Below are 24,710 nucleotides of genomic sequence, written 5' to 3'. Positions count from 1 at the left end.
TTTTGTAGCATTGTTATGAATTTGTCCTAGAAACACAGAGATTGGGATACATTTTATTTTGGGTGATTCCCACCCACAAAATTTAAATGAAAACTAATTATATCAACATATTGTAATTTCGCAAATTTGGAAAGATATTACTATGTGAACAGAGGACCCATAACATTGTTGGAGGCCCAGGCAATTGAAGATTATTGATAAAACTTTGTAACTTTATCACTAATCAGCCTTGCAATGTGTTAAAGCTTTCTATTTATTAATGTCGTGGCATTATGATATAGTGGGAAAAATATGGGATTTGGAGTCAGATACTCTTCAAATACAAATTGTAGTCCCCATACTTACAAACTGTATGAAGCTCTAACTCTCAAATCCTGTTCCCTTCTATTAAAACATGGGTATAGTAATACTATACAATAGGATCTTTGAAAGTTACTTAAAACATATGTAAATCTCATAACATAGTAGTTATCAAATTTATTTTTTTCACTTTAAACTCTTTATAATTCAACAAAATGTTCTATTAGAAGTAAAAAGATAGCTATTTCTAACAAAATGTCTGTGAAAATGTGGAGATTTTTCACAACATGAAAGATTATAGTTCAATATTAGAGACATTCTATTACATCCTATTCCCCTGAGCTCTTAACTCAAATGAAGCACTGAGGACTAATTAATATGATTGTTTTTCATATATTTTGGGGTTCTTCCTTTGTTTTTCTGAATATTTCACAAAGGTAAATATGTTGCTTACACTATAGACCTCTTCGTTATTTATCTTGCATCTGTTTCAAAGTGAATATAAACAAGGCATTCTCTTTGAAGTTAGAAAAACTCAGTGACTACACAGATCCTCTGAGTATAAAACAAGAGAAAGAGGTTTTTGATTGTTAGAAAAGTTGATAAAAATGTAGACAACAAAATGAAAGAATGGTAGAGTTTTATACCCCAAAGCAAAAGTATTGAAAAATATTTCCCTTTACACACGATAACCCCAGGGATATGATAAAGAGATTAACTATATCTAGTCTTCATTCTGATTTACAGCTTCTATTTCCTTTATTGCTATTTTAGTTTGATGTGTAGTTTTTTCAATTTTCAAATGTAGAAACATACGTTCAGTTCTTTTGTGGGTATAAAAGTGTACCCACTTACTGGTCATTCAGCTTATCATGTTTTAGAGGAATTAAAATTGATACTAACGCATTATGATCTTAATATTTCTGAAGTATTTTTGTACTGTGAGTAGAAACAATATATTTTAGATTTTGATACAGAAGATTCAACACTTTAGACACTCAAGTTTCAAACCGAGTATCAATTTTCCTACCTGCTCATAGAAAGTTTTATCAGCAACACTTAAACATGTCAAAGCTTAAAATGAGAAATACCACAGGAGTTGATCTGAACTATCAATATTAAGGAAATTACTTTTTAAATTAATTGTATATTCATCATGCACAGCAGAGGTCTAGGCACAAAAGTATGAATATTAAGCTAAATAGTATGATCAAGAATAATTTTTAAACATTTTAATGGGTTAGTCATTAAATATTATATTTATATCAACACAATTGAGAAATTTGTGAGGACTAATTTGGAAGGGGCAAAAACCACCAATTTAAAGTATTTTATTTTCTTGCTAAAAACATGTCTGTTCGAATAGTTTCCATTTGTAATTTTTGAAAAAGCTTCTAGTAATGTAGTTATCAATGCAAAAAATAAATGTTAAAAAAACTGGATGAGAGCCAAATCCATCAAATACTCCCTCCAAAAGATAACTTCCCAGAGTCCATCCCAGATGACAGTGCCTTGAACATCTTTAACTTTTCCATCAGAACCATTTAGCATTACTATGCTTCTGCGCAGCTGGAACATCACTACCATTGTCAGAACCAGGCAAACAAATTTATGATGATGTTCCTGGGAATATGGAACTAATGCAGAGGGGATTTCTCTGTAGTTCTTCATTAACATTTTATTCATTACAACAAGGGAGTTTTAAGAGTTTCCTTTTAAGCAAATTAGGTCACTGGATAAAAAACACACAGCATGGAAACACAGTGTATTACTACATAGAACAAAAGATCTGGTTAATAAATTATGATAATGGGATTAGTCATTTGCTAATGTTGAAAGGCACATTTAAATATTTTGGAACTTATAAAGAGAATAATTTTTTCATGTATTTATATTTTCTTTGTCTATTTGAGGGGGAGGAAGAATTTTTCCTGAGTGTTTATAGAGTTCTTTAGATACTTCGAATTATTTAAATAAATAAGTAGGCAGAAATTGTGTTTTAATCCTTAACTAAAAATGAAAAGTTGGAGAAAGCAATATAAGTAGATTAAAGAAACAGAATCTAGGAGTCAGTCTTCTCCATGAGAAGAATTTTTTTCTTTTTCACATAATCATTAAAAAATCCACTAAAGAATTATTTAAGATAAATAAGTAGGCAAAATTTGTGTTTTAATCCTTAACTAAAAATGAAAAGTTGGTGAAAGCAATATAAGTAGATTAAAGAAACAGAATCTAGGAGTCGTCTTCTCCATGAGAAGAATTTTTCTTTTTCACATAATCATTAAAAAATCCACTAAAGATGGTTTTTTCCCCAAAAACAAACATGTCAGTTCTATGTATATCTCCCTTGATCCACATGTACTTTCACTTTCTCATCATTTTTTAATGTACTTTGAAATGTTGAACATCCTAGGTAAGAGCTTTGACATATTTTCTTTTCCAAATCGTTTTTAATTGTGTTCTAAAATGTTCTGCTCTCTCCAAAATGGATTCAATATGTAACAAGTAGGCTGAGAGACTTAGGAGAAAATAGAGAATGAGGGGTGTTAATTCACATAAAGCACTGTCTTAGCTTGGATTCCCTTGAAGTAAACTTGGAGATAAGGGTTAAGGAACTTGTGATATATTCAGATCTTGCTCTTAAAGAGAAAATGAGTGAAAAAAGTTTGACAGGACAGGTTATGGAGCTGAGCAAAGGCAGGATATCCACATAGGAAGTGCAGCTCATAGTAATGCATACTTTGAAGGAGACCCTGCATCTTACACCCCTTTGTCTGTCAATTATTGTTTACAGGCTGGGAGTGGTGGTATCCAAGCTCCCATCAGGAGCTGCTCTTGTTCAGCCTGAGGGAAAATTTGCAGAGACAGGGCCAGGTCAAGGTTGCCATTAACAGCCAAAGCTCATAGCAGCTGGGTCCTGGTACATTGGCCATCTGGTACCCTAGGGATCTGAAGAAGACACCAACAATGCGACAACTACCAGCAAAATAGTAACTCAAAATATCTGGTCATATTATGTTTCTATAATGCTTTATAATACACAAAATAATTTTGTGTTCATTATATTAAAAATAGAAACACTATATATATAAATAGAAACACAGTATAATATATATATATATATATATACACACACACACACAAACTCAGTTCATAGACCACTAAATTTGAAATAGGAATCCTATGTTGGTATTACTGATGTCTACTATGTTTGGCACAGTGGTATCTTCAATTTTTAAAGATGGAAAAATTGAGGCACTGTGAATTCAAATAATGTTATATAGGTAATAAGTAGAGCTAAGGTTTGCATCCAATTATTACAGAAAGATTATGCTTTTCTATAATTAATATTTGCAAATCATGATTTTATACTTATATACAATATTAGAAATCATATATTTCAAAAAACTTTAAACATAAATGTTCTATTAGTAAAATACTCAGTTATATAATAAAATGCAACCTATACAAAGAAAAAGATTTTAATAATATAAAGGAAACAGGAAATAGTTATATTATACAGTCTGCAGAGGGAGACAGTGAGAAGAATCTCTCTTGGTGAAGTGATGCTGGAAAATTAAGAATTTGCTAAGTGAAATTTTAGAAGGTGAAAGAATAAGCATTCCCAGGGTCTTATACAGTGTCCAACACATAGAAGTACTTTGATATATATTTTTAAATGAGTGAATTACTAATTTTAGACAAGTAGGTAACAACCAAAACTGAGATGACAAATATCATGAAGTATGAAAAGGAATACAAGTGGGGCAAGAAGTTGAGATGAAAATGGAGAGGTAAGCAAGAATCAGATCATGATGTTTTTTGTGAGGATCTTAATGAGTTTCTCTATATTTTGAGGCAATGGAGAGACAATAAAGTTGAATCAGGGAGGGAGTATCTTTTTAGGATTTTGCTTTATATAGGTCAATCTGGTAGCCTTCTGGAGATTAACAGAAAGGGACAATGGGACTGAATTCAAGGATGGCAATGAGGAAGTCACTACCACAATCCTGATTCACAATAGCCTGAATGAAAAAGATAGAAGTTGATTTGGAATTGAGTGGATAGCGGTACCCAAGTGGCTCAGTTAGTTAAGCGACTGACATTTGGTTTCAGCTCAGGTCCTGATCTCAGGTCATAAGATCAAGCCCTGTGTCAGGCTCTAGGCTTAGCTTGACATCCTCTTGGGATTCTCTCTCTCCCTCTCCTTCTGCCCATCCCCCCTGTTCTCTCTCTCCAAAATAAATGTCTAAATAGAAAGGAAGGAAGGAAGGAAGGAAGGAAGGAAGGAAGGAAGGAAGGAAGAAAGAAAGAAAGAAAGAAAGAAAGAAAGAAAGAAAGAAAGAAAGAAAGAAAGAAAGAAAGAAAGAAAGAAAGAAAGGTATAGTTGATAAATATTTGGAATCCAAATGACAAATTTTAGTCCAAATGCAAACTGTCATTCATGGGGCCCCAATGTTGATTACTAATCTGAGTCATTGGTAAGGTGGTATCTATACATTTGTGGATCTCAATTTAGAGGCCATATCAATGTGCCTCATGAATAAGCATGATGGGAGAGGCACAGAGTTGGAGTCAAACATGATGACCTAGGTATAGGAGTTGCACACCTAGATGCATAGTGGTTCTACCATTTGAATTGAATAATGTATAATGAAAGAATAAAAGAATGATAATTCCAAATTTGGAGGTCACAGACATTAAACACAGTGATAAATATGTGTGAAAGCAAAAATATTCTGGGAAGAATTGAATACGCAAGTAAACTTCGGCTAAGTGCTATAAGATTAAAGTAACTATTAAAATATGAAGATAAACATTCCTTAATGTCCGATTCTCTAGACAGAGGTGGAAAGCACATAGCCCAGTGCTATACATCTCTCAGACATGGAGCATTGGTCACAGTTCTGTCCCATTTTCCCAGAGTAAGAATTCAGGATCTCTTAATCCAAGGTTTTAGGAAACTATTAGCAATCATTTAGGAAAGGGAGATTGGATTCCTATCTATATCATCTGTGTATCCTTGTGTATCTTTGTGTATCCCACACATGTACACACAGAAATGGAATTTTTTTATATAAACATATAACATATCTAATATATGTGTAATATATATACATAATACATATAATAATCATATACCAAAATAGTCTCTAAAAATAATATACATGCTTAGAATACTCTAGTGCAGAAACACTTCATAATGAAGTCACAGATACTGTACAACAAGATGGATGGAAATTAGTTTGGCAACAATCCAAGAGTTATCATTCCATTGGGATTATGTATTTCTTCAATAATTTTCTCCTTTCCCACTTCCCCTACTGCTTTCCCTACTCCAGCCCTTTCAAATACATGAAAAATAAAGTCACTCATAGAGGAAAATACCCTACAAAATCATGCAAGCAGGCAAAACAGATAGCAGGACCTCAGGCACCATCAATTATGCTCTTCCTGTCTCAAATAAATCAGACCTCACTTTCAGGTGAACTAACTTTTGTGAAAAAAAATCCCTTGCACTCAGTCTATTCTTGACAACCAGAGCAAATAAAATTTAGAATATTACTAAGATAACGAAAGCTAACATGGCTTTTTGTAATCTCAATTTTCTACTTTCATATAAATGTGCTTTTCATCTTAATTGTCTGGACTGACACAGCCAAAGACAAAGAAGCAACCTCACAGACCAGGGCCCTATCAGCCTTATTAGAAAATGGACTTAATTGTCCAGCACAAAAAAGATTTGTTGAAGGGAAAGGGTGGGACAAAAGTACCCAACACAGTAAGATAAAGTTATATCCCCCCCCAAAAAAAAGTTACACAGTCTTATCATAAACAGAATGAGCCACTTAAGAAACAGAAACACAGAAACGCTTTATATGGAGGAGCTGATGGGAGACTAAGCACATTCCCTATTCATATAGTGCCTCCTTCCCTGATTTATACACTAATTTTTAGCCTGGTTATTTCTACAACTTTCATATTTTTTGGTTAAAAACTAAGTGGTCTATACTAAGTTTAAATAACTCAGATAAATTGTAGTCACTTAAATTATATAGAATATATGCTTTAAGAAAACACTTTCTAGGGCAGCCCAGGTGGCTCAGCGGTTTAGCGCCTCCTTCAGCTCAGGGCGTGATCCTGGAGACCTGTGATCCAGTCCCACATAGAGCTCCCTGCATGGAGCCTGCTTCTCCCTCGGCCTATGTCTCTGTCTCTCTCTCTCTCTGTCACTCATGAATATATAAATAATTTTAAAAAAGAAAAGAAAACACTTTCTTCTGATGATGCACACAAAATTTCCAATGTATAATATGATGAGATATTATGAAAGTATTTTATACCAATAACTATATTTAATTAAGAAAAAATACTCAAATTCTTGTTTTAAACTGAATTTTTATACATCTTAAACAATTATATGAATTATTTTCAATTCAAAAGGTGAGTGCCCAAACATTGGTTACTAGAAAAAAAATAAAGATTGTATGTATTTGAGAGAGAGAAAGAGAGCATGAGCTGGAGTTGAGACAGAGGAAGTAGGAGAAACAGACTCCTCATTGAGCAGAGGGCTTGAAGCCAGGGCTTGATCCTAGGACCTCAACTCCATGACCTGAGCCAAGTTCAGATGCTTTTAACCAAGTGAGCAAACCAGTGCTCAAGGTTATTAGAAATTTTAATATTCACTATTTTAATATTCAAATTTTAATGTCCACTATGTGGACATTCAGTGATAGAATTTCCTTCTTTATTTCAGTTTTGTTTAAAGTTTAATAAGTTGCAACTAATTCACACAAACAACTCAACACCAAATGAATCCAATTAATTTCACTGAATCATTAAATCTGAAAGTTATAAAACTTATAAAATCATCATGACATTTGATGAAAATACTTGGAATAGTAAATGTTGAACCAATACAGAAGGTGGAAGCCCAAATGGAGAGGAGATAAATTCACAATATACTTGCTAAGAACATCAGACATCATACTAGTCAATATTTCTAAAATAACATATTTGCTGATGGAAACAATAATGAAGTAATTATTATTTTGTTATATAAAGATGAAAAAATAGGCAGAGTATTAATGCCAATTTGCCGATGTTCACACAGTTGTAAAGTGTTAGGATCTAGGCTGAAATGTAAAATCTGGCTCTAGAGCCTAAACTCTGAAACAATACCAAGAAAAATACTGAGAAATAATTACATTTATGGGCTGGAGTATCAAGGCTGTCATAATAGGAAAAAAGAGTGCTCAGAGAATGATGGAGATACAGCAGAAGCTCCCTTCACAGAAGTTAGGGTTTTGAAGAAGGCAATAGTGATCATAAAAAACAGAGAGGTAAATAGTCATCACTGAATCAACATATTGTTTGTATCCTGTTGTGTACATGGTAGGATTTAGATTATTTTTCTATTTTTCTTTCAAATTACTTTACGTAAACCAGAAACTAAGAGTTAACACTGTGACCTCGTCAAAACTATTAACTGGTAATAACAGCCCTAAAGAAATATTCAGGGTACTAAGCCCATGAAAACTATGTCACACACACACAAACACACACACACACACACACACACACGTTATACTTTTCTAGTCATCAAAAAGTAAAACAAAATTCATCCTATCTTCAGTAATGCCTGAGCACATCTGTATTTACTCATTCAATGGTCCTTCCAATTGCATTTTACATAACCATCAATAATAATGGATTTAAACAGTAGGGGAAATAAAAATACTATTCAAGATCAATAGCATAAGTAATGATGTATGTAAGAAAACATAGAGCGTGTTGGTCCTCCAAGCTTCTTACAGGGAACTTACTCTTCTTAGTAAACTTAATAAAACATAACGTAGATGATATATAGACACTGGCAATCCTAATGTTAACTTTTCGAAAATGTAAACTTAATTCCTTTAAGGCAGTCTGCTAAAATCCATACACTATTTTCAATACTGAATTACAGTTTTTGCAGGTCATTGAAGCAATATGAATTTTAATTTATCATATAAGGGTGTAGTGATGCTGCGAAGTTTCAGGTTTTAAAATTCATATTTAGATAAAAATGAAAGAAATAAAGACATTTTCTTTCTCCTCCTCCCTTGAAATCTACTAAGAGAAATTACATAACACATAAATACCCAATTACACAAACATATTCCATAAAAGACACTGATTAAATCATTAACGTACCAAAGAATAAGTAAGAACTGTCTAAGGCTTATATGGCACGAACTATGCATCTTTAGTGCCAGACAAGTGAATAAAATTGAATAAATGGTAAAATAAGCCCTGATTGTGGATGAGAAAATTCAATATTATCTTTCAGTTTTTCTTTGTGTCTAGAAAGTTTCAGTCTAGTAGGGAAATGCACAAAAATAGTCAAAAAGTATATTCCTTCATTAAACCAAGTTATATGTACTTCATCTTTATTATTTCAATTTGACACAATATTGCAATAACCAATATTATAAAGAGGTATTCAATACACCTGCTTTGTATTTCTTTTTTTCTTTAAAGATTTTATTATTTATTCGAGAGGGAGAGAGAATGCACGTGCAAGCATGAGCAGAGCGGAGGGAGAGCATGAAATAAACTCTCTGCTGAGCAGGGAGCTCAACATAGGGCTTGATCCCAGCATCACGACCTGAGCTAAAGGCAGATGCCAAATCAACTGGGCCACCCAGGCACCCCTATATTTCTTGGTCATAAGAAAAAGAAATGAAATCAGTCTGTGAAAAAAAAAAGGCCAGAAAAACCAAACTTTTATTAACTTGGTAACTGACATAAGAAATTCAATTTACTTTTTACTAACTTTGAGTTTATGATGTATCTCAAGAGGAAAAATATGGAAACCTTGGGAATGAGAAATAAACTTGATTCTTAAATTCTACATGCTATTAGCAGGTACCAACCATACTACCACACATTCTAGACAAGAAACTTAAAAGGATAGCTATTCATAAATGAATCTATATTTCTCTTACTAATTAATAAACACCATGCTGTGAGTAACTGGTGATAATGTACTATTAAGAAAAATCAATAAATTTACACTGAGGGTCAAAGTAATTGGTGTTGTGGAATAAAAAATGATGTATTGTGCATTGATCCTTTAGCAATCTTTTAACTAAAAAGAAGAGAAAGCTAATTACTTTAGCAGGTATCTGAAAATGATAAGATTAAAACAAGCTAATTATATGTTCTTGAATAATGACTTACTTTGATGAAAGTAAATTGAGGAAAAGCATACTGTGATTTAGGCAAAGAAATATTAAATTTTACTAATTACAACATAATCCTGATCCATTTAACTGCCCTTAACCTATTTTCAAGAAGCTTAAATAGAAACAGCAAGCATTATTAAACAGAACTATATAGCACATTTCCCCCATACTATGCAAGATAAACTGAAATGCCAAAGACATATGTGTATGTGAGACTAAAATGAAAATCTTACCAGGTAAATTGGCTAAAAATATGTTCAGTAAATTTTTCCTAATAACAATAGTTTAAAAGTAGTTTTATCGCATTAGTGTTCACTTACCTCAAACAATGTTGGAGAAATAAAACCACACAAGCTGATCAAGTCTTGAAGATCCTTTTATGTAAATATCACTTCTGATTAAGTTTTACAGACACATCGCCAAATCACTAATGCTTAGTTCTCATAACACATTTTAATTGACATTTACTCTTGCATAAATATTTTGGAATGAATACCGAAAACTACAGAATCTGACCTCATCTTTGTTTCTCAAAGCTTTGTTCTTTCCATTATTACTTGACTATCCAAAATTCTTCTCCTATCAAAAATCAATATGTGAAGAGAACAATTTGAGTTTATCTCCATTCTTCTCATCTATAACATTCAGTAATAAAAATCTCTAAATTTTAGGATCAATAACGGAATGAGAGTCAGTAGGAGTATTGCATCTGGTATACAGAGGGTACTCATAAATTGTACTGGTTGATGTAATTAGTGGAATTATTACTTTTTAAAGTTACATACCTCCTCTGGTTCTTCATAACAGTCAGCATCCTTCTCACAGTCAGAGAATGTGCAGTGAAGATGGAAGACTGCCTGCCTCATTCACAGGCTCTCCGCTTCACCCTGCAGGGATCACAAGAACAGGGAATGGGCTAAAGGCAACACACAAATCCTCTCCTCTTGTCGAGTTGCATAGAAAATGCATTACCGAATCAAGCAAATGGAGGGGAAAAAACTGTCCTATGTGAAATTTCCATAGCACAACAAAGGAATGTTGCTGTAAGAGATCAGAATATATTTCTTAAAAAATTATCCACTGATCCCAATAGATCAGAACTCATAACCTCCCTTAAAGAAGAGCAAAATTAGAGGAAATGGGTGAACAGAACAAAACAAAATCAAAATCAAAATTAAAGCAAAACCTCAACAGCAAAAGCCTAAGAGGGAAATAAGTCACAAGGGCAGATACTGGGTCACCTGGGTAGCTCAGTCAGTTAGGCATCTGACTCTTGATTTCGGCTCAGGTCCTGATCTCAGGGTTGTGGGATGGAGCCTATGTCAGGCTCAGTGCTCAGTGCAGAGTCTGCTTGGGATTCTCTCTCTCCCTCTCACCATGTTTCTCTCTCTCTCTCTAAAATAAAATCTTACAAAAAATCCCCCAAAATACTGGGAATGGAGTGTGAGAGGATTAATCCTGTATAAAAGACATATTTGAAATGCCAAATAGAGTAGAAAACCATGGATATACACCTCACACTTGAGAAATACCAACAGAATTCAAATAACTCCATGGTAAAAATAGATATAAAAATGAGAAAATAATGAAAAAAAGTGAGATCTGCACTCAGGATCTGCATAAGATCCTATGCAGGTAAAGTAATACTCCTTTGAAAAAATAAGGGAAAAAAAAAGAAGTCTATAATGGCACATTTTTGAGCTGAATAGGGTCCCAAGTGGTGCTCAGACAAAAAGGCCCAATAAGTGTAGCAAAATTAATTAAAGTGATTCCCATTTAGAAACTACTAAGAAAGTAAGGAATTCTAATAGGGAAGAAATATCTATAAATCACTAGATTAGGGCAGCCCCAGTGGCTCAGTGGTTTAGCGTTGCCTTCAGCCCAGGGCCTGATCCTAGAGACCTGGGATCGAGTCCCATGTTGGGCTCCCTGCATGGGCTTGCTTCTCCCTCTGCCTCTGCCTGTGTCTCTGCCTCTCTCTCTCTCTCTCTCTCTCTCTCTCTCTCTGTCTGTCTCTCACGAATAAATAAATAAAATCTTTTAAAAAAACCCCACTGGATTATAAAAAAATGCCTAAAACAGAACAAAAGCCAACTTTATTGATCTAAGAAAATTCAAGTCTAAAACAAAACAAAACAAACAAACAAAACACCTAAAAATAAAAACAAAAGTTTCATGGTACAAGAACTCTATGTCTAAATGTCCTCAGATATTCTAAGATTCATAGAATATGGTGACATGAACCTTACTGCCACCTCCCCTTTGCAACCAACTTTGCCAGCTTTAATTTTCTAGCAATTTTCTCAAGTTTTACTTTAGTACTACTATAGAATATATGTAATCAAACTAAAATATTCTTGGCCAAAGTACATCCTATTTATATAATGATTTTTGTATATTAATCCAGGCTATGAAATTTGTAAAAGTTCATGCAGTGGTTTAACTTTGTAATTTGGCAAGAGAAGTTGAACTTCGCTTTCGCCACAGTATAATTTATTTTAGAGGAGTTAAATTATGTCCACTGTATATCTATTACATGTTGTGAATTTAAGGACAGTTCCTGGGAGAAGGTAATCTATGTATGTAAATTGTGAGCTTTTATCAGGAACCAAGAGTTCAACTTGCATAAGGATAAAATGGATCTCTTTGCAAAACAGGAGCTTATCACTAATGAGTGGAACTTGGAACACTGGAATTATTTCTTTCAAATAAGAGATGAAATGAAGGTAGCTCCCACTTTTGTATGGGGAGTGCTCCTTTATTCATAACATTCAATTAATACTTATTGAGTACTCAGGTTGATATTGGAGATGCCAAGAAAAACATCTCTTGCTCTCTGAGAGTTTATATTCCAGGGATAATATTCATAGAAATTTAAAATGTGGGATCCCTGGGTGGTGCAGCGGTTTAGCGCCTGCCTTTGGCCCAGGGCGCGATCTTGGAGACCCGGGATCGAATCCCACATCGGGCTCCCGGTGTATGGAGCCTGCTTCTCCCTCTGCCTATGTCTCTGTCTCTGTCTCTCTCTCTCTCTCTCTCTCTGTGATTATCATAAATAAATAAAAATTAAAAAAAAGAAATTTAAAATGTTGTATGGAGAGGGTGTATACAGCAGAGTTATTCACAGGTTATTATGGGAGTCAGCAGGCGTGGCATCCAAACCATTAGTGAGAGTCCAAGGACCACAGATCATGGAAGCTGGCTTTCTTCCTGTGAACTCTAAACTGTTATTTTTTGTATGTTAAGGTATATGAACTGGGTCACATGATCAACTTGGAGCAGAGGCAAAGAAAAACTTATTACCTCATACTTTTTCCTAGTCCATTACAAATTTATTCATTAATTGCCTCCTAAAAATACTTTATTCTCTCAAATAAAATCTTTAAAAAAAAATGCTTCTCTCTCCTTCTACCCCTTCCCTCCTGCTCATGGCCTGCTTGCACACTTTCTCTCAAATAAATAAATAAAATCATCAAAACAAAAATACAACTTTATTGAGGTATGAATGACATACAAAAACTGTACATATTTAATGTATGCAACTAGGGAATTTCAGAAATAAGTATACATCCATGAAATCACCAATCCATACCATAAACACAGCGCTTCCAAAATTATTCTTTTGTCCTTTTATTATTTTCTTTGGGTCGAAGTTGTATTTGAGGTCTACAAAGTAACTTACAGAATACATTTCTGGATAATATATTTTTCTTATCTACCTTTCATACTAATTTTAAAAACATCCATCTGGAAGGAATAGGCAATATTTTAAGTACCTGTTGAAATTAGACAGAATAGGGCTTTAGTAGTCAGGAGAGTTATATTCTAACCTGAAATTTTGCAGCTGTAGTAGAACAATGCCTGAATAGGAATAGTTAGGAGACTTTACAACCAAAATGTTAAAGAAAAGCAATCTTAGACAAAGATAACTATATACAGACAAGACGGAATGAGTATTCCTTAAAGACAACTTAAAATACTTTGAAATCCATTTTTTTCACAATAGTTTTTAAATACTGTCTCTTTCGCTGAAGTGCTATAGAAAATATGTTTATCACTGACTGCAGTATTTTGGCTTAGAAAAACTTGGATTGCATCTTTTGTAACATCAGCATTGAAATACTTGAAAATGTCTGAATATAATAAATTTACAATAAACAAAGTACCACCTAAATCTTCCCTAGATTAGCAATGAGGTCTCTACCACTCTACCAGTCAGGTAGAGCTTGTATTTCCCTCTTTCACAGACCCCTTCTGATCACCACTCAAGAGGTCTCAGCTAGACACTGTCGTGGTCTCCAAGCATGTGCCAGAGTGATTCTCAGGTGGGAAGCGCACAGCAACTGCCTTGAGAAGTGATGCTTGGAAGAAAAGCAAAAACCCTTTGAGAGGGCTTTTATTTTTCACACTACATTAGGCAGTGGGTCCAGAAAGGTACGATTTATACCATTTACATGTGGGAATCCAGAATTCTAAATAGGAGTGTTACAGACCACATGGGCAAAATATTATTATCCAACAGGGTTTAGATTTGATATTTGGGTCTTATATTTTATATAGATTCTTCTGGGATCAAATAATTGTTTATATCTCTCAATATGATTTACAAACTTTGTTTTGCATAGAATAACACCCAGTATTTAGTTCGTGTCACTTGCTTTTAGCTTTGTTATTTTCTCCCTTTATGATTGATGGTATCTTAGTTGTCAGCTTGGGCCAGCACATAGACACAAAATGAAAATATATATTTGATCATAACTGAGCTATTGACATCACTAGATTATGAGTGTTTTAAAACTTATTGCCGTAATACAACACAGGTGACTTTCTTCATCTGCTTTCATTCCTCCGCTTCTGTAATAACAATCAGTTTTTCTGCAGGTGGAAATGCCTTTTAGTTTGCATAATTCTGTACTGCAATATTGCACCATATTGAAATATATGAAACTTTTGTTTAAGATGAATAGGTGATAAAATGTTTTACAAGGTTTATTTTTTTCCATTGGCACCATAATGCTTTGTTACAAAAACAAATAATGAAAAACATCATCATTAACACTCAAAAAAGCACCATAAGGTTAACATGTTTGCTTTTACTGTGATATACTGTATATGATTTGACATTATAACAGTAAAAAGCAAATGAAAACCAACATAATGAAGAGTTTTCTCCATTCTCATTGAGAATCCAAACAAAACATAAACCTGCATAGCATTTTAGCTAAAATTGTTTACTTTGTTCTAATTTTCCAGAGTAACTTTGAAAGAGACTAAGAAATATAAGGTTGAATATGTAAGTTTCATTACGCTCCTTATGAATGTTCTTTCAGTTTTTTTTCCCATAAAAACCAAGATTTGAAGTATTCATTCACATTTTCAATCTGCACTGTAAAGTTCTATTTTTTGACAACATAAATATTAACTTTAAGAGATTTGAGCTTTTGTTCCCAAGACAAAACACACAAAGAGCCAAATAGGAATCTGACAATAAATATTCATGGTATAACAGATAATCCAGGTAACCAAACTTTTAGAAATGAATCCGTGACCATGCAATGCCTGCCAGAAGCTGGTGCAATCTGTCCTCTTGCAGGACAGCTCCAAAGCTGGGGTCTTATATGTTATCAGAACTCCCACAGGAGTCAACTCCAGTTCCCCTCAATATTAACTTGCTTGACAGCACACATTTTGTCTCCTATTTGTTCCACTATACCACTCCCTAATAGTTTTTCCCAAACTTCATCTCAGGATCTGCTTCTATAAAACCCAAAATGAGGCAAAAGATAAGAAACTGGAAATAAAGAGATGACTTATGGTGAGATATAAAGCCACAGAATGGACATGGAGGCAAAATCATGATCAGTTTCTCATTGCATACAATGGAATTTAGATTTCATTGGGAAGGTGATGATTAATATGGAATGGTGCAGTTTATTTGTATTTTAACAATTAAGAAAAATGTATTTTGGGATATAAAAACTGAGAAAATGCTCTCAAATGTCCATCTCTTGTCATGCTGCAATTTATTTTTGACTAATTGTGAGCATGATGCAATTGCCTCTTCTTTTCTGCTTGTCCTCTCAGCTACCATTGACACAGCTGGTCTCAATGGTTAGCTGGCCAATGTACCTGTCTATGGTCCAACAATGGTAATACAGAAGGAAGAGCACTTATCCATATTTTGAAGTGTATTTGTTTTCATTTTTAACTACTATACCATTTTACCATATGTCAGGATTTGGGAATTTCCCCACATAATCCTCCTTCATTTAATGAATTTTAGGAATATGTTAAGTCTAACAAATTATGAAATTGAGAGAAAGCAAAATTCTAAAACAGGCTTTATTATGGTTCGTTGTTTTTAGGTGGGAAAAAAATCTTTGAAAGGAACTAAATTTTTCATTCAGTGCAGCAAATATACAGAAGGTATGATGTTGGGAAAAAATGAATAAATCTTGATTATACCTTTCGAAGACTTCATAATTGTGTGTCAAGGGGGTAATATAAATTCTAAAATGGAAGAAGATTTCAATATGAGAAGAGTGAAATGAAATTATAGTTATTTATCATACAGAAATGATGAGCTGAAATTTTCTGAACTACTAGCAAAGGTAGAAGTTGTGTAAGAGGCAGAAAGGGAGAAGCACCTGTTGTTCAAAAGACCAACATGAAGTCCTTGCTCAAGGACACCTGCCTATCCTTCATTCAAGAATTCTGTGAACTGACTCAAGTATATAAAATTAAGAAAAGAGCCCAGAATCTCTAATCTGGTGTCTGAACTCTTTCATTCACCAAAACTAGAAGGTGCTTTTGTTTGTTTGGGTTGTTATATAAATCAAATGAGACTTCAAGTACTTTGCCTGTCACATTTTTTCCTAGGATCCCACTAATTCATTAGCCACAATCAAGCACCTCAGTGTCAATTCATTTCCAGAGATGTAATTGTTCATTCCATTTGGTCTGTGACCACCAAATTTTTCTACTAAGATTAAGAAACCGGACAGCCCCAGTGGCTCAGGGGCTTAGCACCGCATTCAGCCCAGGGTGTGATCCTGGGGACCTGGGATTGAGTCCCACATCGGGTTCCCAGCATGGGGTCCGCTTCTCCCTCTGCCTGTGTCTCTGCCTCCCTCTCTCTGTGCCTCTCATGAATAAATAAATAAAATCTTACAAAAAAACAAAAACAAAAACAAAAAAACACGTCAATCCAGCTTATCTGGCGATTTTCCTTTGGCATGCAAGAAGAGAGCAAAGAAACTATTCTGGAAGTTATCTCTCCAATCTATGTCTCATAGGAAATTTACTTTTGTTCAATAGCCTGATTTAAAAAAAATCAAGCTTTTGAATAAAAAGCTAGAGTTAGAACCTAGATTCTGAAGTCTGTACAGATGAGTGGATGAGGAAATCTTATAAATATAATTGTAAGTAGTATATATAGTTCTCATATAGTTAGAAGAAAAAAAAGGCAGGATGAAGTACAGCTATATCTAATCTTAGGCAGTGGCTAAAGTTGTACAATGATTAGTAATAAGATAGGGAAGAGATTCATAGAAGTACACTTTGGAATAGCCCAGAATCTGAGATCATCTATTTCTGTTGCAAATTCTCAAAGATGTACCAGGGATAATGTATTTTTAAATAATGAAATGGCCAGGATAACCCATACTAAGGATATTATTTACCTTTTTTGTCAGCCTAACTGATGTGGGGAAAAAAATAGTTTCAAAAACAAAGCATCCATGGACAAAGAGATTAATATATTAATTCAAATATTTGAGTTCTTATCATGTGCCAGACCCTGTTTCAGGCTCTGATGCAACAAAGAAAGGACTAAAACAGACAAAAACAGCAAAACAGCTTATTCTCATGGAAACTGTTTCAGTGACTAAGGATCTTCATGGTGCAAAAAGCACAAATATTCCCTTACCAAGGATGAGTTCACTAGACTCCCTGCTGAGTTCTAAAATACTGAACAGCTCAGAGTTCCTGATAGAGTTCCACACTGCCAGTTTTTAGCATACTGGTTAAATTGGACCCTTCCAGCAAAGGAAAGACATACTTAGCAGTTTCCTCACTGTAAGAGACACTTGTTCTTAATTTAGACTTCCTTTGCCTTGTTCTTTCCAGAAACACTCTTGAATGGTACACTGCAAACCATAGCATCCAAATTTACTTCCCAGTGTGAGATAATAAGATAATTCATTTAGAATTCACTGGTTTTAATATGCACCCAGTTTTCTAACATAGGACCAAATGGCCTTGTAGGATAGTAGATAGGCCTATTGAAAAATCTAGCTACTGCTAGGCAGAAAGGAAGTATCTTGTGAGGCTGAAGTACTTTCTTATGACATATGGTATATGTTTTGTGACAGCATACTGGGTCTGGCCCAGACCCAGGTAACAAGGAGTGAAAGTGTGGGCAATGTTGCTCATGATTACATCTAGAGATGAGCTTTGATATTCAGTTTAGTGCCCAAGGGAGGAATAATCTGGTGGATCCAATAGTTCAGATTCCACCGAACTGGGAAATTCTTGAAACTAATCTAAGGTCAATATGTATTCCTCATGCCATTGATAAAACAAAACATAGGGTTATTCTAATGGCTTGGAAAGACTTTATCAAAGAAAATGTTAATGTGAATTTCAAAAGGATATAGATGACAAGGTGTTTTTTGGAATATTTCATTTTATAATAATGAAATAAAAGGTGGTCTGCCACAATTCAGGTACCTTTAATTGATCAAACATTATTTGTACATGTCATCTCTAATTGGCTCTATCTTATTATAGTTTATTTGCCATAATGTTTCCATTGCAGATTCACTCTTGTATTCATTCAATCATTCATTTATTCACCTATTCCACAAACATCTCTGTACCTGATTACCAAGATAAGAGCTTTTTTTCTACAAGGACACAAAGGTAATGGTCTTCAAACTTCTAAAGTTTAGTATGGAGATTGGATAAATTAGAAAACAGTTATGATAAAATTTGGTAAGCAAATATATTATAGGATAGAGCTAGTGGATGCTTTGATGAGTAGCCAGCTGAAATGGAAAATACCATCACGAAGAAGTGATCTTAAGTTGTATTAAGAAAACGTGTTGGAGATAAAGCACAAGAGTCATTGCAGACAATCTCTATTTAGGGGAAACATGTCCAAAGACTCACAGCAGGAGAACATGGTATACTCTAGAGCCTGCAAAAGCACATACTGGCAGGAGTGGAGGATATAACAGGTAATAATAAATTCATTACTACATAAAGAAATGTACCTATGACATAGTGCTCAAAAAATGAATATGTGGACTAAAGAAAGAAATTATGAAGTCCTGAAGATAGCTTTTCTCCCTGTCTTTAATGTTATTCCTGTGAATTAATGCCATGTCTTTGGGAACCTAAAAAAATAACCCTAGATGACACCTTAATATAGTCCCTCAAAATCAACACTGCACATTTATCAAATTAAGTCTTATGCAAGAAAATAGAGTTCTGTAGAAATGAGACACACAACAGATAGTTTGGGAAGAGAAAGGAAGACATTAGGAATGATTCATTGAATGAAAGCTCATGAGAATAGGGTTTGTAGTAGTTGGTCGTGGGCTCTGAATGTCTAGAAACCAGGAATAAGAATGGAATAAGACAAATACAAGATTTTTTAAATTTTTTTTGAGCCTGATTGTAACTTGTCTCCAGAACATTGTTGGTAGTTTTGTTTTCCCAGAGCTGTGACAAAAGTCATCTACAGTGGTATGTACAAAGAGAATTTGCACTAATTCAGGAAAACACTTTGCAATACTACATGATTTCCTAATAAGAAATTTTGCTATTTTGTTTCACACCAGTATTTAATTTTCCTTCAAATAGTATTACATTCTTAATGTCTAATTACTTAATTCAAGAAATGCACTGATTAGTTAACTTGAGATTTAACTTGAGAACATTATGTTTCAGGGCCTTTATTTATCATTTTACCCCCAATGGATCAATGCATGCTTATCACTTTTATTAACCCACTTCACATTCTCTTTAACAGAAAGAAGGATTTTAGTTGTTAGTAACTGTTTTTCTCTTTAAAAACCACACAGTGATCTTTAAATAAATTAATTACAAACTTTATCTATTCCCATTTTATCTGCTACAAACTAGTCAACAGAATTAGCCGTAGCATTCACACTCCTGTTTCTTCCTGATGCTACAACATCCGCATATAAGCAACTGCTTTTTACAACATGGCTTTAGTCAAAAACTAACATTGCTTTTGCAATGTGTATGATTATATGGAGAAATGATAGCTTCTCCAAAACAGACCCCCAAAGCATATGTCTCAAACAAAAGTTTATTTTTTTTCCTCATCTAACCATTCAAAAAGGGCATTTAGGATAAGAAAGCAGGTTTCCTACATGTGTGATTCTTGGGTTTATGGATCTAGCACCATCAGAAATTCATTAATAGGCCTAGGAAGGTAATTAAGAAAATTCCCCCTGACAAGGAAAGTGCCTTACAGTGCCTGCCTAGAAGTTCTGCTAGTGACTTCTTTGGATTGCACATTTTCCCCAACAAGTTTTAACTGCATTTTATGGTCCCTGCTTGACAGCTAGCTGTACATTGAGTGTTCAAGAAAAGCATACACTAGGGGCTGAAGGTATAAGGATGGGAGCAGGTAACAAGTCTTTTAGACTAACTCAAATGGAAACATAATTGGATCTAATGGAGAAAAATGTGATGCCAGATACTGAACCAAATTCACAGACTCAATGCACTTTTACATATACTTTGTGAAAGTAGAAGTATTTTCTGTCTGTAGGCAACTATGATAGAGATTTCTAAATACCTATCAGGATCAGAATTTCTTCTTGGATATGCAGTGAGATAGATTTCCTAGTTACCCTATATTAAGTGTGTTAAGTCACTTAGGTTTTGTGACTTATAACTGTCACTGTACCTAAAGTAATGTGTACCAATAACAGAAATGGAAATGAGACTCTAAGGAGTTGCAAAAGGTACTACCAGTAGAATGGGTTAGGAATTAGGTTAAGAATTTGGGTTCAAGTTGGATGAAAGGGAAAATAAAATCTTTGACATTCCTTCAGGGAGTTCTATTAGCTAAGTTATAGAACACTATATTTAAAATAGCCATTAAAGAGATGCCTGAGTGGCTCAGCAGTTGAGTGTCTGCTTTCAGCTCAGAGCATGATTCCGGGGTTCAAGGGATCGAGTCCCACATCAGGCTCCTCATAGGGAATCTACATCTCCCTCTGTCTATTTCTCTGCCTCTCTGTGTCTCCCATGAATAAATAAAATCTTAAAAACGAATCAATAAATAAAATGTCCATTAAAGATTTCCTGATCCAATCCCTGAAACTCTATAGTTTCACCTTGTCTTACATTCTTATTAGCTATAATCTTATCTTACCAGATTTTGTCTTTCAATTCTTGAATGTGGCATGATCCCCCATCCACCCACCCCATATCAGAGCCTGAACAAATATTTTCTCTGCCTGAAATGCAATACTCTTAATTTTCCCAATCACTACTCAAACTTTAGGCCTTTGCTTAACGTTACTTCTTTTAACAATAGCAACAAGCTCCACATTATTAGATTGGAGCAGACTCCTCTGATGTAAGATAGCACAGAACCTGTTCTGCATTCTTTCATTTAACAAGTACTTACTAACTCTTCTACATATCAGGCATAATATTAAGGGTTTGGGATACTCAAGGATATGATGTAACAGGGTATCCACTCTTCTGGAACTTAAATCAAGGAGGATGCTAAGGTAAGGGTAGAAGAATCATACTAAAGGATGTTATTCTTGGAGACATAGTTATCTGAAGGAAATTCCAGTGAAAACTTGTAAACTAAATTGGTATTTAAAGTTTTCGCTGAAGAAATATTAATGGGTGGGGGGAGATTAGGAGGATGAAGAACATAAGGAATGTGCTACAGTGCACATAGTAATGTACCTCTTTGGGGCACATCTATTTTGCTTGTCCAGCACCTGAGTTCTTGAGTTTGGATTGATAAAATATGAGATAGTTTAAGTTTTACCCAACACAAATTTATTTTGCTTTAGGGAGGTGACAGGGTAGACAGGGACCTAAGTTTATGACAAAAGTATAGTAGAAGCCTCATAGCTGTTACATTGAAGCTGCCTACTGTGCCCAGGAGTAGGTTGGGGCAAACTACCTCATGACAGGAAATCAATATGCTTTGAGTCCCTCTGGGTTTTATATTTTACAGTTCTGTACCCCTTAGAGATATGTGACTAGAATCCATTCTCCAGTGCAGTTGTAGCTCATTAATATCAGTTACTCCTCACTAAGTTACCTTAATAAAGGAGAGGTACTTGCCTCTGTATATCATATTCTCAGGTTCTCATTTATTTGGGATCCATGTCTGTCCTTAGACTCCCCGATTTCACGTTGCAATGAGGATTAGGTCAAAGAAAATCCTCAGACTTCTATGAAGCTAAAGGAATGGCCTCAAACGGGCTGTTTTGTATCTGGCAAAGTGAGCAGACAACACAGGAAAACCCTGGTGTTGGTGGAAGGGCTAAGAAGCAGACATGCTATATAGTTCTAGATATCAGAATGAATCTCAAAGAGGCCAGAGGGCAAGGAGCAACAAGTAGTACAAGAGGAGACTGAAAAGATAAACATGGTTATGATCCCCAAAATCTTTGCCTGTGTTAAGGAATTTATTTTCTGAACAATGCAAAGTCACTGAGGGGCTTTAATGGTAAGATTTTATTTTGAAAATTGCAGTCCAGCTGCAACATAAGTGCTTATATGAAGAGAGAAAATGCCCAGGATTTAGAGATAATCTAAGCAAATATTAGGTAAGACTATATAGTAAAGGAAGTGGTGATAGACATGCATAAATTTAGGAGATATTTAAATGGTAAAATTGACAAGACTTGCTGAGAGATTGGATAGAACAATGGGAGAGGTATGTGGCAGGTAATAATTCCAGCTTGATGTTTTGTGTTATCGCTCACCGTTTTCAAGAACACACACACAAAAAAAACAGTGTTGGGATGAAAATCATGATTTTTGTTTTGAAGTTTGGTTTGAGGTCTCTTTGAAAAATCCAAGTAGAAATATCTATTAACAGGAAATATAGGTTTCTAGAGCTCAGGGGTGATCTGTTGGATGGGACTATGGCTTTGGAAGCCATAAACATGGATGAAGTTGCCCCGAGAGAATCTAGAAGAAAATATGGGATGGAATCAAGTCTTCAGATTTCTATTATATATTGGTCAAGAGACAGAAGGAATTTACAAAGAAATGTATAGGTAGAGACTACAAACAATTAGGGAAACCTAGAGAGTGTTGTGACAAAATAACCAAGAAAAGAGCATGTTTTACAAAAAAAAAGTGTTGAAGTCTGAGTAATGGACATTGATTTGGAGTCATGAAAGTTAATTACCTAGATAGGCCTTAGTGAGAACTGATTCAATGGAGTTGATATAGAAGCCAGTTTTGGGCAGCCCCGGTGGCCCAGCAGTTTAGTGCCACCTTCAGCCCTGGGTGTGATCCTGGAGTCCCGGGATCAAGTCCCACATCAGGCTCCCTGCATGGAGCCTGCTTCTCCCTCTGCTCCCCCCCTCCCTTTCTCTCTTTCTCTGTCATGAATAAATAAAATCTTAAAAAAAAAAAAAGCCAGTTTTGTTAGAGACTGGGTAAATGAAAGCAACAGTGAGTGCAGCCAATTCTTCAGAGTAGTTTGGTTATGAAGGGAAGGAAAAAGGATGTTGGAACGATATAATAAGAGTACAAGATATATATTTTTATACCACAAAGGTAACTGATAATGTGAAGTTTTAAACAGGGAAGAGGAGATGAAAGAACTTTTAAAAGTTCATTAAAAGTCTGACAGTAACTTTCTATTTCATTTGCAAGAAGCTTGGATAGCCCTAGGCCCTAGTTCCTTTCTGCCTTTGGTTTCTTAGAGAGCTGGCTCAGTTGCAGTAAGCCAGTTTGCAGAGAGCAGTGGCCTTGGCCTGACTTCATCATTCCTGGCAGACGAGGGCCCTGAATATACATACCCTTTAGTGGTGTTTCTGGGTTTGGAGACTCCTTGAAGATATATTTCTTTTACTCAAGTATCGCCCAATCTCTCAGGCTAACGTATAAATATGTAAAGCAACCAAGTGAGTTTAGGGAAGCCGGTTCAAGATTTTATTTATTCATGAGAGACACAGAGAAAGAGAGAGGCAGAGACACAGGCAGAGAGAGAACCAGATTCCTCCAAGGGAGCCCGATGTGAGACTTGATACCTGGACTCCAAGACCAGGCCCTGACTAAAGGCAGATGCTCAACCATTGAGCCACCCAGGCATCCCGGAAGCTGGTTGTTTCTTGAAGAGCCTCACTCCATTGTATGTCCCATCTCCAGCTGGTTAAGGTAGGCCTCATCTGCCGGAACCTTGATCATGACACATGTCAAACACCTATGCCTGGTCTATACTACCCAATAATGAAAATTGAGAGGACTGTATGTGTGTTGTTATTTCTCTGCTTTTAAATTTCTCTAAGAAATCCTATGTATTACCTGTGGCACTAAAGTTGTATATCTGTAACCCTCTTGGAGTAGTATTTCAGAATTTCTCTGTATCAGATGAAATGGTCAAATCATCTGCCTGACAGATCAGCTGCTGTTGCTCTACATTCTATTTTTGTTTTCACTATATGTTGTAGAATTTTTAGCCATTTTATGTATATTTTTCTGCCATAGTTAGAGTAGTAATTTTCAACTTTCCCTCAAGTTTGTGAACAATGCAAATCCTATACCAGAAACCCAGATATGAATGAAGAATAATGCAGAAGGCGGCAGAGAAAGAAAGCTAAAAAACAAAACAAGACAAACCCAAAAACAAACAAACAAACAAACAAAAAAAAAACCAACACAAGAAAAACCCATACTTGCAATGGTCTTGGTGAGAGGGAAGCACTCTACATTCTATTATATCCCAATAGACAAATACCCATAAAATATCTCAAAACTCCCATTACAACCACACACACAACTGAGTCTCAAAGTCTTTCTGAAAAATGAAAAAGATGAAAATTCTTAATTTTTAACTAAAAAACAAACAATTCAAGCAAGCATTCTGTTCTATCTCCCACTTGTTGCATATAAATTCCTCATGGAAAGAAATTCTAAGAAATCCCAGAA

The 24,710-nt window shown here is 34.9% G+C and overlaps 1 long non-coding RNA gene across 2 annotated transcripts in view; it reads right to left on the bottom strand.

Moving 5' to 3' along the window:
* The window catches only part of LOC144287526 (uncharacterized), a 117,349-nt gene that overhangs the window by 17,645 nt on the left and 74,994 nt on the right, over window positions 1-24,710 (bottom strand). For both annotated transcript variants that reach the window (XR_013355309.1, XR_013355310.1), the window contains one exon: window positions 10,316-10,417. This is a non-coding gene — a long non-coding RNA (uncharacterized LOC144287526). The remainder of the gene's footprint in view (window positions 1-10,315; window positions 10,418-24,710) is intronic.

Source organism: Canis aureus, chromosome 17 (genome assembly GCF_053574225.1).
Source record: "Canis aureus isolate CA01 chromosome 17, VMU_Caureus_v.1.0, whole genome shotgun sequence".
In the NCBI taxonomy this organism is placed as follows: Eukaryota; Metazoa; Chordata; class Mammalia; order Carnivora; family Canidae; genus Canis; species Canis aureus.
The sequence above is the reverse complement of the archived record's forward strand: the minus strand, read 5'-3'. Positions and strand labels throughout refer to the sequence as shown.